General features: G+C 46.6%; 1 protein-coding gene across 5 annotated transcripts in view; it reads right to left on the bottom strand.

The window, feature by feature from the left end:
- IQSEC3 (IQ motif and Sec7 domain ArfGEF 3) overlaps positions 1–12,473 on the bottom strand; it is a 68,544-nt gene that overhangs the window by 38,065 nt on the left and 18,006 nt on the right. The window contains exon 3 of one of the 5 annotated variants that reach the window (XM_039547672.1): positions 4,621–4,909. The exons of the other annotated variants lie outside the window; for them this stretch is intronic. The gene's annotated coding sequence lies outside the window, so the exon portion shown is untranslated. The remainder of the gene's footprint in view (positions 1–4,620; positions 4,910–12,473) is intronic. 5 annotated transcript variants of the gene reach the window in all.

Consider the following 12,473-nt stretch of genomic DNA (forward strand, 5'->3'; position numbering starts at 1 on the left):
CCCCTGGGGTATTTTGGGCTGGCCCCGGGGTGCAGGGGAAAGCCGAGGGTTGGGGGCAAGGAGGAGATGCTCTCCAAGACTTATCACACCCTGAGCTCGCCCCCCCGCCCCCAAACTTACATTTCAGCATACAATCAAGGCTTTCCCTTTCCACATCTTCAAAGCACGGGAAGGGGTGCGGGACAGTCTCCTCATACAGCCCCACCACCTCCATGAGCAATTAGGACCTATCCCTTCCCCACCTTCCTTTGTAAGCAAGGCTCATTTAAATATATGCCCATTAAACCCTAACTTGTGCAGGCACAACCCAACCAGCTGTGACTGGGAACTGACTGAGAGTCCTGGGCACCACAGCCTGGCATATCAACAAGGAGGCTAGTCCTATTGGAGGGGATGGGTGTGGGGGAAGCAGCCATTTGAAAGAAAGGATAATAATAAGGTACAAAACCCAGCAGGACCAGGGGAAGCAGCAGCCTGGTAGTTTTCCAAAGAGGTGACAGCCATTCAGGAAGTGTAAATCTCATATGCTCCGTTCTTATTAGAGGCCAGGATGAGATGTAATCGCTGATCTGAAATAAAAGGCAGATTCCTCCAAAGCAGAGGCCAGTTTCTGAATAGCAGAGTTTGATGGCATTGATTCTCAGTGGGAAAGGCAGGAGCCGTCTAAGAGTTCAAAAGAATGGGCCAAAGCCATTGGCACCCCTCTTACTGCAATGCCTGGCACTCTATAAACCCCTACAAGCTATTGGGGAAACTAATGCCAAAGGGTATTCCCAATCTATGCTGCTTCTTGAAGGCCCCGCTAAGAGCTCTCAAACGCAGGCCAAGCTATCCGAATACTGAGCACTTTGACAGAACTTTCTACCCAAGGAGCCCAAAGAGCTTTACAAAAGAGGGTCAGTATCAGGAGACCTGTTTTGCAGAAGGGGAAACTGAGACATGGAGGCTTGCAGACGGTCATATGAGTTGTGTAGCAAAGCCAGGAATATACCCCAAGTCTCCTGACTCCCAGTTCTGCACCCTGCCCACTGGGCCATGCTGCCACTCCACTTCAATTGGACTAAATCTCTTTCTCGCTCTCTCCCTTTCAGGAGCATGCAGCTCAGTGATTTCCTGAAGTCTACGGTATTCACATTTGCCACTGGACCGTTTTAAGGATTTGACACAGCCACCAGCCCATTCCCCTCCTCTAGCAAGGGGAAAGGGCATCCATTAGCACTCCACAGCAGCAGGAGCTTATGGAGATGTATGTCTGGCTTGTTGCAGAAACCTTCTCTTTCCACTTGGGAGGTGAGAAAGGGCAGACATGATAGGCCTTCTCTCACTTCTCGTAAGCCCCGTGAATCACAAGTAATTGCCTACGTAGAACTATTCTTCTCTGGGGAGTGATCCTGCAGCCAGTGCCATGGGGGGAGGGATAGCTCAGTGGTTTGAGCATTGACCTGCTCAACCCAGCGTTGTGAGTTCAATCCTTGAGGGGGCCATTAATAGCTCTGGGGCAAAAATCTGTGTGGGGGTTGGGCCTGCTTTGAGCAGGGGGTTAGACTAAATGACTTTCTGAGGTCCCTTCCAACCCTGATATCCTATTACAGGAATTGAAAAGCAGGAGGGAGGAATTAAAAAGAATAATTAGCTTAATACATTTCTGACCCTCAAGGCAAGCACCCAGTCCTGGCAATTCAGGCCCTGTGGCTAAATCAGAAACAACTGGGAAATCTCTCTAGCTAGGAGGGATTGTGCAGAGATGGGAGGTTTTTGCAAACCCCAGTGCCCAGCCTGGATGACAATGTATTTGAGATACAATCCTTGTGGCAGCATTGCCTGCAGCATGTTCAGGCAAACACAAATACACCACTTCTCCAGAAGCAAGGGGCCTGATGCTTATATCAGTTTTCCCCACTGGTGTCCAAGGAGTTATTCCATATTTACAACAGTGGTAGTGAAAGGAGAATCAGGCCCAGTGACGGCATCTGAGCTGCCCAGGGCAGGCTAATATGTCTGATGTAAAAAAAAGAAAAGAAAGCTGAGAACACCTAAAGTGCCTTTCTTAATGTTCTGCCTGCATCCCCCACTCCCAGACCCTTTTCTACTAAGCACCCACAGCCCCTCACAATGAATGGAGCAACACTGAATTAAGGGGCCCTGTGGTGATGCCACAGGGCATGCTCCATCTCCCTTCGCCCAGTGTGGCATTAGAGGGGGTGATGTGCTAGTGGAGATGCTGCCCTTCATACTTGGGACAGGCTCCATTTCCCAGCACAGTGCAAAGTCAGCTGATGCCATACCGTGCTTCAGCACCTGAGCTAACTACATCATTGAATGTCACACTGTGGTCTTAAGGGGCTTGCTGCTGCCCCCAGTAACCCGACATGCTCCATCTCATGGTACAGAAAGCTGTGCTTTCAGAGGCAGGCAGCCAGCCTTCATCTCTGGTCACGATCCATCCATCAACACACCAGCATAGTGTTAGGAGGCACGGTGCTGCCGCAGGTGCTCTCCTTTATATCCTGGACATGCACTACCTCCTACTTCTCCAACATGGGGTGTTATGCTGCCAATAGGTATTTTCCTTCGTAACGTATACACAATCATCTCCCGAAAGCTAAACAGGGCTTGAGGCACTGTGAAGCATCCTCCTCCATTATTTTGAAATACATATCTTTAAGAAAACTAAAGTAGAGCTTGAAGGTGCCATGATTAGGTGGATTGTTGTGGCAGTGAGAGAAAATCGAACTCTGAGGGCCCAGTTCTGCCACCTGTACTTGCATTGAGTAGTACCTTACCAGACAGGAAGTCTCATTTAAATCAGTGGGATGACTCATGGAGTAAGGCACTACTCAGGGTGAGTGAGAGTGGCTGAATCTGGCCTGAATTCATATCTTCCTTATTCCAGGAAAGGTGCCTCCTCCTGAGCAGGTCTAGGGTCCATCAAGGAAAGCCAAGAAGAGTATGAACATGGATATGCAATCTCCCTCACCGTGGGAAAGGTGGCTCTGCCTATGGCAAGCTCAAGGTCTTTGGAAGGTCAGTGCTGAGAGGAACCAGAATTGAATGAACATGGGGATAGACTCTCCCTCTGTCTCAGATCCCTCCAGGGCTGGTTTGGACCATGCTCGAAAAACAGTGTTTGGGAGCCCATGGTTAAATGGATTTAGAATTAAGAGATCATGAGCCAGATCCTCAACTGGTATAAATCAATGAAGTTTCATGACTTGAACAGGGATATGCCAATCTACACAAGCGGAGGGCCACCGTAAGTATATGCCATGTTTGTTGGTGAAGCTTGTCAGTTATCATCTCTCTTTCCCTTGCCCACTGTGAAACAAGATATCTGACCAGCTAGAGTTGTAATACAGCTCTCCATAAAGACCCAGAGACCCAAGTCCTTTTTGTTGCTCAGTATTTGGGTGGGTCATTAATTGGACCTTTCTGCTTGGGGGTGCCAGAAGCATCTTGTGTGAAATGGAAGGAAGAACTTCCTGCAGCAGCTCCTTGGGTGTGAACCTGGTCAGATTCAACTTTCATTTTCTAAACAGCTCCTGGGAGGAGAGGGAGAAAGGTCCCTTTGCAACTGCTTCTGAAGCCGAAATAATGTGCCCATCACAGCTTAAAAATCATCCTTCTACCACTGAGCATAATCCAGGCAGAGTGTGTCACTGACGCTTGTTCAGTCTCCTGGTCTGCAGGGTCTGTGCACGAAGCAGCCTCCAGTAGAGCTGCATCCCACGAAAAGGACAGAAACGTTCCTCTTAGAGTGGGGCTTTTTAAATAGCAAATCTGCTGTGTTTTAATCAGTAGCGACACCGTGCATGTGAGGGGCGACATTTCTTCTCACCGGCTATGAGGTGGGACCTCAGCATCCCCTGCTGAGAGGAAGATGCGGAGATGCAGATAGATGTGACTGGGCTGAACTCTGGAGCTAGGCTAGAGACATGGGCGTAGACAAAAACCTGCTGATTTGTGCGAGTCGTCTTCTCTCAGTCTGGTAAGTCTGCCTATCTCGAGAGCATCCATCACCATATTGCTGCTGCTATTAGTGATACACTGACAATGTGCTTGGCGCTTACTGGAACAAATAAAGACAGTCCCTGCCCCAAAGAACAGACAATCTAAAGGCTCTGTGTGAAGGCAGAACAGAGCTGTGGAAGCTCCTCTGGATAAAAGGTACCCCCTGTTCTCAGAACTCCCCAGGGCAGGCTTCTCCCCCTGAACAATGAGAGACCCTGATCTTCTGGGATGCCTATAGCAGCATGTGCTCGCAACATTTCCTGGGGGGCTCTGCAGCCCTCCACTGCCTGCAAGCCCTCTCTAAAGCTAAAGTCAGGTTTGAGTAGCTGGGTCCATTCTGAACTCTGGAAGGGGGAGGGGTGCAGCAAAGCCCAAGGGGTTTAGGTGAGGTGATGTCCTGGCCAGGCCAGAGGAAGCTAGATGAGGCCCTCATATGTTCCTTCCTCTATAGTCCCTGCACAATGTAGGGGCCAGGCATGCTCTGTGGGGAGGGCACAGTATGGTTACGGAAACTAGGCTAGCACTTCACAGAGAAATGGCCCCCCGTGGTGTGAATGTGGCCCCACCCACACCATCCCCCTCTCCCGTAGCCTGAGGAGGAAGCTGCTGTACCTGTTTATTCTTTAGGTCAAGAGAGAGCTCATAATCGGAGGCAGCTGCATGGGAACACGTGGCCGTCCCTTTGCTGCGCTGCACTCTCACTGGGGAACCCGTGTGGTGGAGGCTGGGCTTCTGCACCAGAGGGGAGCACCCCGCTGCCTGCTCCTCCTGCCGCTCTGCATGCTGGGCTTTTAGCGTCAGAGTGTCGGACCTGCCTTCCTGGCCACTGTGTCTGCCGGCCTCCTTCGGATCCTCCGTTTCACACCCGGATTTCTTGCTGGTGGAACCGCAGGAATCGTCACTGTGAACAAAATGCAACGTTTCGCTTTTTTTATTTGGTTTTTGGATTCTCTACCCTCATTAACTGATCTTCATGTCAAATGTCCAGGGAGCCTGGGCCACAGGGTGGGAGCAGGGAGTGGATCAAGACCATACTTTGACCCAGTAAAAACACTCGCCCCTCCCACCCAGAGAGCCAGTAGGGTGCGACACACACCCCAGCCAAGCCAGAGTCATGTGACTCCCAGCTGTGGCCTATCTGCCTCCTCAGATCATGCTGGGATATAACCTCAGGGGCTGAGGAGAGTGTCCTGGGAGAAGGATGCATCGCCTCTTTCCTGGATCTTGTCCTAGCTACAGGTGGTTAGCCAACAGACATCACTTATGTGCCTACTGCTTACTAACTGACTGACTACTACGTTTGGGGGCCCATTTGATTATGGAGCCTGGATCCCAAGGATCCAAGGTATTTGCTTTAACTTCCCCCTGGAGTTTTTACAGGCACAAGGAAATGAAACACGGGTGGCTGAATCTCATGGAGCAGCCATTGGCTTCACAGCCAGAGCCAGAGCCCATAAGGAGGCAGCAAGGCACTCTGGCAGCCCTGGGATCCAGAAACACTAAAATAAACCTAAAGAACAAAACATTAGCAAGTGACCTCCAGGGCTTCCAAAAAGGAAACCGTCCTGCCCTGGCCCTCAGAGCAGAATCCTGCACTGACGGTTCCCAACGGTGAGAGGATCACACCCTTCTTCCCTTACAGCTACATCTTCTGGACAAAGGGATAATGGTATAAAACCAGTGCCCGTTAACAATGCATTCTAAGGCAGCTGAAAGGTGCTGTTGGACAGTATAGGGTCTGTGTGTGTCTGGTCCTCTGGAAATGTTCATTTGCTAACCTCGCCTGCTAAGTGTTTTCTGAAATCAAACAGAGACTTTCATCCTCAGGGGAACTTTCTGAACGACTGAATCTGATTCTCCTCTTCAGTACTACACTGGTGTCATTCCACTGACCACAATGGAGTTACTCGTGATTTACATGAATTTACACACCAACCGGATCACATTCTGATCTCTGTTGCACTGATGTAAATATGTTGTAACTCCATTGACTGCAATGGAATTATTCTGATTTAATTGCAATCAGAATCTGGTCCTTGAATGCCATTTTCTCAACTCTCAGAGATATGCATATGTAGTATATTCTATTATTTGACTTGATCCTTTAGTACCTCTGGTATTTGAATCCTCATATAGGTCCAGGGTATCTTTAATGTCAGACTTGTTATATCGTAACTTCTCTTCCCTTCTGGTGTATATTTTAATAATTTTATCAGCAGCCATGTACTATCCATTTTCTTTTGATCCAGCAGTGTAGTCTAGGGATCACCAGGTGACCATCGGTTTAATTTCCCATTTACTTCAATGGGAGCAGGACCGGGTCCTACAAAGCTCACTTAGCTGTGCAACTAGGCACCGATTCAGCAGGTCATTTAAGCACTTACCTAAGCGCTTTGCCGAATCAAGGTCACTGAGGTTCAGACTTTCTCTACTGCAGTTCAGAGCCTGGGCAGTTGACTAGAACACTGACTTCCCGGAGAGCATAGCTGGCCTCTGGGTGCCAGAAAATATTCATGATGGCCCTGATCCTGCAAACATTAAGCATGTGCTGCCCTTTACTACCATGAGCAGCCCCACTGATTTCAACAGGACTATCCATGGTAGTAAAGTTAAGCATGTGTGTAAGTGTTTGCAGGATCAGGGCCCATTACTCTATGGGGTTATACTTAATCTGTAGTATGTTGCATAATTTTGGTTTACTGGGCACTTTTCAAATGAATGGCTCTCACGGTCTCTGTTTGTCTGGCAGAGTCTGGAATCTGTATGAGAGAGCAACACGCAGTGCTACCAAGATGCCACATTTAGCCGAGCTATTATTTGTTAGGGGGGTAGTTGAGGGAGTGGGACATTATACATCTTTTTTTAAAGTCAAAATTGTCATGGAGAGGCGCTTGTTTGTATAAATCTAAATTTAAAACATTAACTACGTTAAAAATGGGCAGAGTTAAGACGGTGTGTGTGACTTGACCTGACTTGGAGTGCTTACCCAAACAACTTGAACAATGTTGGTCCGGTAATGTAACTTATCTGTATGGAATTTGCTAGAGGTGTTTTTTGTTGGTTGATTAAAAGACAATGAAGAGGGGGAAACAGAGGGAGCATCACTTTCCAGGGCTTTGCAGCTCTGCTGGCATGCTACTAATTGGTAACAGTGACTAGACACCAGAAGAACACCCTGTCCTTCCCCCATAGGAGGGCTGGAGGAGAGAGTTCTCTCCTGGAGCTGCACAAGGGCTACAATGCATCAGGTTTGAGGCTCCCACTTGCCAAGCTTACAAAGGACCTGATCTCAACCTCAGTGGAAGGATTCCTGCTGAGCAAGTGAGTGTTGGATCCAACCCAAAGTGTTCAGCAGCCCTCTTTAACATCATTAGGCGTTCGGTACACTTCTCACTGCATAATTAAGGGCCCGCGCCTGCAAAAACTCATGCACATGTTTAACTTGACGTATGTGAGAAGTACCATTGATTTCAATGGGTACTACTTACTATGAGTCAAGTTAAGCACATGCTACGTCTTTGCAGGATCAGGGCCTCACCTAGCCACACCTGCCCATGCAATATTGCCTTTAGTGGCACATTTTCTGAGCTCAGTGAAAACTCCCATACAAGATGTAAAGTGCATGTGCAGCATGAAATTTTCTAAGGGTCGTAACTCGGTCAAATCAAAACCAAATTTCAACGGAGCACTCAAAGGCATTTCTCAGTGAGAGCTATTTCCATGCTAAATATAAACTTTGCAACCCCCTGCTGTGCTGGCTGTCGAGCTGTTCAGAAAATGGTTGCAAACATTCCTTCTACACTAGGAGTCATATCTTTTTCTATGTTCCTTTTATGGGGAAAAGGCTGAACTGTTTTTGCTCAGATGTAAAAAACAAACCAAAAAACATACTCTACCTTTAGGCAAGAGACCAAGGCTGGGGAATTTCAGTTCATTGTGTCAGCTTCAGAGAGGTAGGAGCAATAGAAAATGGGTCTGGAATGGCGCTTGTTATGCAACCTTACCTGCAGCATTACAGTCGCAGCTGCTCCTGCTACAATGTTCTTTTCTTTCAGTTTGCTCCCATGTAAGAGTCCCTTGTAAAGTAATTACAGGAGGGTGGCGGGCTATTCCCAGTCCTTTCTCGGTGGAAACAGATTAAGTCCCCACATGAGAAACCTAACTTCTTACGATTCAAACAGATATTAATGCCTTCTGTGTTGTTCCTGATCCTTAGCCCCTATCCTGGAGATCTGGCTGGGTACAGACTGGAGTTTCACCTGGAAAGTGTTTGAAGCCTGTGAAAAAGAAGAGTGCTTTCCAGACAGTTTTAGGGTGGTCTCACCTACAGGCATGCTATCTCAAGGTTTGATCTTCTATCTTCCTAAGCTAAACAGGGCTAGGGCCAGACAGTACTACATGGGAGACCGCTAGACCTGCTACAGGGGTACAGAGCTCTTGAATGTGCTACTTCTTGGATGAGACAAAAATACAATTTTTCTAATTGCTTGTAATCATAAAAAATTCCATGCAGCGACTAAGTGCGAACCCCAGTGCCCTGGCCAAATTCCAACTATGTTAATTACGTTCTGCATCTTGTAATCAGAATTCTTTACTTGCTGTTCTAAAGTGCTGGGTAAAATTGTTATGTACTATTAATGAGATCTGTATTTCACCCCGTGCTATTCTTGCATGATGGGCAGAGGGATTATATGTGGTTTGTACAATCAGCTAGGAAAACTTTGTAAAGTGCTTTGGGAGCCATTTGATAGATGCATGATCACTTGCATCCAGGTATAAAACGGACTCAACCAATTCAGCTGTTTTGTTATTTCTGGATGCTCCTATGTGACATTTATGATCTAAAAACACTAGCTCTGTTGGTTACTACTAATAGAATGTGGTTATTGTAGAGAAGGCACCTGCTTAATGTTTCAGGTAGTTCCTGCCTGCTATTATGCTGCTAACCATGTATCCACCGTTGTAGACAGAAGTCAGTTGCTAAAGTTGTTCTAAAATTAAGATTGCTGATGAAGTCGATGGATATAGAGAACAGGACTCTGGTCATTTAGATTAAATACTATTGCTGGTCTAGCATGACGCATGTTGCTAAGCAGGAACCAGTGTTCTAGAACTGAATGTGGGTGTCTGCTTGGAGAGGGGAGGATGGTGCTACAAGCTCATTTGGATCTACCCCTTTGATGCACTAATAAACTTCCCTGTCAGTGTGCTGCATAAACAAATGAGGTCTCCAGACTTTAGCTTCTGGTATGTGGAGAAATACCTGTGCTTTTCTGGGCATTTCCTTGAAGAATTTCTGAATTTCTGTGAAGGGGAAAAACAGAGGGAGAGCTGGAGGGAGGTGACAGAGGAAAAGGAGGACTGCTCGTGTATTTTTTTAAGGCTTCCTTTTCTCTCTTGCTACTAACAGTCTACGAATTATGAAATTAAAACTGCAGGTTAGTGACTCCCAGACCCCTGAAATGGACATGAGTACCAGACACATCACAGGTGTCTCTTGCCTTTCAGGTTTGTATGGAATTGCCATGCCAATGTTCTGGAGTGCACTGTGTTGTCTGTGTGCTGGAACAACCTCCATTTCTGTTTAGATCTCGGATTGTCAAAATGGCATGCTGCCTCGGGGTCCTCTTGCACTCCGCACTGATACCAGAGGCTCAAATAGCCATTGCTGACAGAAATATCTTCTTCCATTTGCAGCTAGGCACAAGACTGTGCCTAATACTGACAGCTATAGACCTGGCCATGGTGATCTGTGTTTTCAGGACCACCAGATATGAGCACTGTGATGTCCAGTACTTGGGAAGGAACAGGCAAACCCTGAAATATTTTCAAATACAGATAAGCTACACCAGTAAGTGGGAGCACATCACCTGGGCACTCCAGATACTACACTGGCTCCTTGTTGAAAACCAGATCCTGTGTAAGATAATGGTGCTAATCTTCAAAGTTCTCAAAGAATTGATTACGAGGTACGTGGTGACCACCACTGCTCCAGGGCCAGGACTTTTCCATGAGACCTACCCATCTCTGGAACTATGCAGCTCTCCACAAGAGTAAGGCTTGTTAGAGTTGGCGACTAAGCTTCCCCAGCCACCATCCTATGGCTACATAACTAACTGCAGGTCAAAGTGCAAGACCGATCTCTTTGCCTTAGCTTTCCTACAATAAATTATAACAAACAAATGGCTACGGCCAGAGAGAGTGCTAGGGATGGATACACACTACGTAGTTGGGTGGGGAGAATGAAGTGCTGGAGAAACAGTCGGAACTCTTTTCTTTTTGTGGCTTCATGTCACCCCACTAATGACTCCGGATGGCTGTTTTGGGTGTGTGACTCACAAACCTTCCTTCAAGGTATTAAAGCTCAGTAACTTAGATTTATGCTCTGTGCTCAGGCCAAGACTAGTCAAGATGAGGATCGATTAGTTATTGTTTATACAAAGCTTTGAAATATTTGTAAGTATTCAGTATTATTATGGTCTGAGGTGTGGGTAAGATTTTAAAGCCTTCAAAGGCTACAGAATCAAAACCCTTATAAAGCGCCATATGCAGAACTATAAAAAATGTTTCTAGCAAGAGCCAGGAGCAGGAAACATGGACCCTACGTCTGCAAGAATCTATCTTCTCTCTCAAGACACGTCAGCACTTTTCCCTGCCTCCTCTTTCCTCTCTGAAAACAACTGCTGAGTTGAGCATGGTCCAAAATGCTTTTTCAGTTTCTTCCATCTCAGTCTTCCCTGAGGACATCCCTGGCATATGGTGAATGTGTTGATCAAAACTCAGTGAAAAATGGCTCAGGCAGGATTGGTGACATATTATGAGATTTTTTTTCAGGGCTCAGGGACTCCTGATGTGCTGAGATGGAATATTGGGTGTCTGAGCTCATCAGAATTACTGCTAAGGAGTTTGTAAGCTGGGGTTCGGGGGTGACTCTGCAGCACACTTCTCCCAGAGCATACTGACAATGATGTAGGACAAAGCGCCAGCTAGTTAGGCAAGGATTCCTCCTGTTGGCAGGTTAGTATTATTTCCCATGCAAACAGATTTTTAGCTTTCTTAGATATTATCCTCCAACAGAGACAAAAATAGAAGCCAAATTCTGATCTCATTTACATCTACATAACCCTCTTCAAGTCAACGGAATCTGATTCTCTTCTCACACTAGTATTACACCAGTGGCATCACTCCTGGTTTACAGGAAGGTAACTGAGATCAGAACCTCTCCTTATTTGTTTATATGTTTTACAAAAATCTATAGCACATACCTGTAAAATATATTTAACAATACTGCAAATATATTTGAAATTAATTACATTTCACATCCTTTCCAATAGACTTAACGGGACAGCATCACTTAAACATTATCAGAAGGAGTCTTTGTGATATAGCTAGAGAATATCATAACGTTAGGTGGTGCCTCTTATCCCATGGGATCCCTGTTTGCCCAAGTTAGGGCACTCAGGTTCCATAGTTTGGTATTGAAATTGGTCTTAAACAGGGCACCATGTATTATGGGACTCTGAAGCTGTCACATAATCCATCCCGTTGCCATGGAACGGTGCTCCAGAATCTAAGCTTTTATTATTTTTTAAAGCAAGTTTCTAGTCCTTATGGTTGCAAAGATAATCTTCCAAATGTGAACCTATGCTAACTGCCTGACTGAGCACCCAAATGCTAAATTAGATACCCTTCCTTATATGCTTCAGTGCTAACACCCAGATCTCCATACAGTATGTCAGAATCACTTGTCAATCCAAAATACATCCACCAGTCAGGTGGAACACAGCCGCTGCCACTCTGCATTGGGAACATTACACAGCAGTTTTTAGTAGAGGTTCCAGACCTAATTCTCTATTGCCCTGCACCTTGTGCAGGGATTTACACCATTTCAAAGTAGGTGTAAAATGCTCATTGGTCAGAATGGTAATGATTCGCACCCATTTTTCACTAGTGTAAATGACATGAAAGGCAGTGGAGAACCAGGCCTCCAAGCAACAACATTTGTATATGGATCTGATTTCAAGCATAGGGTGACCATATGTCCCGTTTTGGCCAAGACAGACCCCTTTTTAAACCCTGTCCCGGATGTCCCGACTTCTTTGGCAAAACTGGGCATTTGTCCCATTTGCTCTTACCAACTGATTATCAGCTGGCAAGAGCAAATGCAACAAATGCCCAGTTTTGCCAAAAAATTGGGGTGTGCCCCCCTAGGGGCAGTGGTGCTGGAACAGTTTGTATAGTGGGGGTGCTTAGAGTCATTGAACCAAACTCTAAACTCTGTATATGATGGAAACCATTTCAAGCCAGGGGGCGTGGCAGCACCCTAGTTCCAGTACCTATGCCTAGAGGAATATTCGGGAGTGCGAGTGGTGACATAAGGCACCAAGTGGCGGGGCTTGGGCTGTCAGCCTCAGGCAACCTGGGACTTGAGTGGTCAGCCTCAGGTGAGCGACAACACCCAGGTG

The sequence above is a fragment of the Mauremys reevesii genome, linkage group 1, assembly GCF_016161935.1.
Source record: "Mauremys reevesii isolate NIE-2019 linkage group 1, ASM1616193v1, whole genome shotgun sequence".
NCBI lineage: Eukaryota > Metazoa > Chordata > Testudines > Geoemydidae > Mauremys > Mauremys reevesii.